The following is a 3,664-nucleotide window of genomic DNA, read 5'->3' as shown; positions in this document are numbered from 1 at the left end:
AAAGGCTCTCACGTGCTCTGCTCCGCCCCGTCTCGTGTTTCATCCCCTCTTATTAGCAACAGGCACAGCTAATTTTACTCAGTGACGTAAACAGCTCATACCACACTTAAAATTGTTTGGGCACCAATTCCAGGACATAGTTCTCAGTGTGCCAAAAACCAAACCAAACCAAAAAAAAAAAAAAAAAAAAACCCACAAAAAACCAACCTAAACCATTCTTACAAAGCCAACATTCCAACATTTAGACCCTGAATCATGATAGTCTTATATAATTATAACTTACTAAAATGAAATTTACCACAAATACATAGCAAAATCTTCTGAATCTAATGGTGATAAAATCTCTTGAAAAAATCTCTTCAAATTAACATGCAAGATTTAGAACTTATGACTTTATTACATGTATACTGGTCTCGTCCACATAAACTATATACTATCATATAATAGCCACTCTTTAAAAATTACTTTCCTTGAGCCTTTTTTAAGTGAAAAACTTTAATATTTGAGGAGAAAACCTTAAACAATGATCATCACAATAAACAGATGGTAAACAAACTCTGCTTGTTAAAATTATGAGAGTTCTTTTCTGGTTAAATATTTATATTATGTTTAACAAAATTTGTGAATGTAACAGTGTCACCTTAAATTGCCTTCATCTTTATTTAAAAATAATTAGATCATTTGATTTTTATAAGCTATAAAAACAGAATAAGTACCAAACTTTTTTGAATGACCTTAATCTTTCATTTTGCATTATTTTATTTTAGCACTCAACCTGGAAGTAGCAATGCAATGATAATCCATATGTGGAATTTTCATTTTCTTCTCCTGAGATTTTTCTCTTCATTCTGTTTATTCAAACTCTAACTTCTTTTGAAATTGGATGCTCCTGTCACACCAGCAGCTGCAGGCCATAAATTAAAAGCTGAAGCAGCGTCAACTAATCATACATTTGTAAGACATTTAAAACTCTTTCACGAATTCTCTGCACATTAGTATTTCTCCTACCATGACAATTCAATTAGACCTAAAATTACAGCACAACTGTCAATTCCTAACAAAAATATCTAATGTGTTTAATATAATGATACGAGATGCATTTTCATACCAGTCTGTGTCTGAAAAGTCAAAATTTGAAACTCCTAACTCAATATTCTGATTGAAATGTCACACATTTAAAGGTTACATACTGAGGGACCTTTTCATCAATCAGTAAATTGGTTTTGTGGCAATGAATTTTTCCATGTTTTGGGGACTACTTTGTAAAAATATTAGTTACGTGTTTGATCTCCACTTACATTTACAGATTCATTTAATACTATCAAAGCCTCTTTTCAGCACTGCAGGAAAATGATTTAAAGAAGGCTTTGATTTTATCAGTTAGCTGAAATTATGAAAACATGATCTTCAAAGTTTTCAATGTAGGTCTAGCTTCAATTTGTAACTCACATACGCACATGTGATATGTTTTCAAAGAAATCATAACGTTTAAACCAACAAAAGACCCTAAGGAAGACCTAGTCTAACACTCACCTAGGTGCAAAATAATTTGTTCAAGGTGACAAAGCTAGTAAGCCTATGAGTGGAAATGACTTTGAAAGTCCCTTGGCTTAACACACCCAAGGGTACACTTGGGTGCTCCACTACAAGCCTGCTTGCAACCCTGGCCCCACATACCTGTGGGGTCCCTTCTAGGATCCCCCCTTGTTCTCCTTCTGCCCCACTCTCGACCACTGCAGTCGTCAGGAGCGGCTTCCCCTTATCCCCCACTTTGAAATTAAAAGGCTTTACATATTAAAAGCCAAGCTGTTATCTCAGGACTAAGAAGGGGAAAAAACCCAAATTGGAGCAAATTTAAATATATTGTCCTTTATCTTTTTGGTCAGTCTCTTAGTTCTGTGAATAGATCCGTTTAGTGAAACAGCTGTGTCTCGTTCCAGGACCTGGCACTGCAGACGAGTTTTCAAACAGGAGTTAATATTTGGAGCAGTTCGTACAGTAGTTTTCTTAGAGTCTAAAGGGCATCTAGCCGAAGTGCCTAGATGTTAAAGTCAAAGCATCCTCAGTTAGGGTCAAAGTAGGCAGTGGCAATCTGACAGGTTCTTTTTTCACCCAGAGTTTGTATGTCCCAAAGTATGTTTGCAGGGTCTCAGGAAAAGGCAGTGGTGATTTCATTGAGTCCAAGTCAGAAAGATGAAAAAAAAAAAAATTGAAAATGTTATCTGGAGACTTGTAGCCAGGAAAGAATTCAGGATTCAGCCCAAATTATAGGCAAATAACAAAAACTCAAAAACAGTGGACAAGCCTAGAATCTAATATCAGGTGGACTATAGTTTTTTTTATTTCTGAACCATATTTTTTTCTCTCTCCAGTTTCCCATTTTTAATAAAGGTGAATCATAGTAGGATCCATTTACTTGCAAAAATAAACTTTAATCTCATTATACTTGGCCTGATTATTTGCATAAAGTGCAGCAAGAATAATTATTAGCCATATGGACTTTTCTTTTTCTTAAGTTGGCTTTGCTGGAATCTTTCATAAGGAATCTCAGGTTAGACTTGAAAGCCTCGAGTCCAGCCAAGGATTTATCTGTGCCGTTAGGTACCTGTATGAATTGCGTAGACTCTTCTCTTGAGGTCCCAAAGTAACTTGGGGTTCCTGGACCTGTCAGCAAGTGACATTCTTTACTTACTACAGATCAGGAAATGTTATTATTGAGGTACCCGGCCAGTTTTTCCGAAGGGCTTTTTACCAGCCTCGTAAAGTCAACCTTAATTCCTTAACTTAGCCTGGGCCCCTCTGAAAATGTGCCATTTCAGTCAAAGCCTTGGTAAATTAACCAGTGTCCTGTTATAGAACAAAACAGATTCTTATTGAACTTATGCAAGTAACTATATTGCTGTAAATTAAGAATACTTACAAATAGTCACATACACCAGGATGTCAGAATGAGCTTGAATTAGCCCGGTTCAGGGTGGGCTCTCTTTCCCGGGGGACTTCTACCTTTCAGGGCAGAACTCCTCAGGCTCTGTCCAGTACTTTGGGTCTCCGTGAAGAGCATAAGTTGGTGTCATCACCATTGCCCCTTTGGGAATGAACACCCCATTGACGTCAACATATTTTTTGCAGACTGGCTCAAGTCTTCCAGCAACTGGGGATAGTCTGAGAGTTTCATTCACCACCATGTCAAGATACTCCATCTGTAGCAGGGCATCATAGGTACTATGTGCCTGGGAGGAAAGAAACAGATTTGAATGCATTAGGATTTAGAATTAACTTTTAGCTCGGTGTGTGCAGTGCTACTGAAGTGTTAGGAGCACCAAAGAAACACATTGGTAAAGGGCCATTGTGTTTAAAAGGCGTTTTAATACCCGTCATGTGCTTGATCTACTCAATGGCCCACTGAGATGTGTGTAGTAGTTATGAATGTGGGAGACCTGCGGGGACATCCCCTCCCCAGGGACTGAAATCCTTCACATCACCATGTAGTGCCTTTCCCTTCTCATGTTTGACTAATAGACTGTGATCACTACTCTTGAGTAAGACATGCCAAAGTCACTGTCATCTGGCAAAAGGGAGGCCAGATATCTGTACCAGAGAGAACATGGAAAGAGAAAATCCCCTATTCCTTACAAGGCTTTTTAATTAAATATCCTAGAAAAAG

Source organism: Lemur catta, chromosome 13 (genome assembly GCF_020740605.2).
Source record: "Lemur catta isolate mLemCat1 chromosome 13, mLemCat1.pri, whole genome shotgun sequence".
NCBI lineage: Eukaryota > Metazoa > Chordata > Mammalia > Primates > Lemuridae > Lemur > Lemur catta.
Note: the sequence above shows the minus strand (reverse complement) of the source record.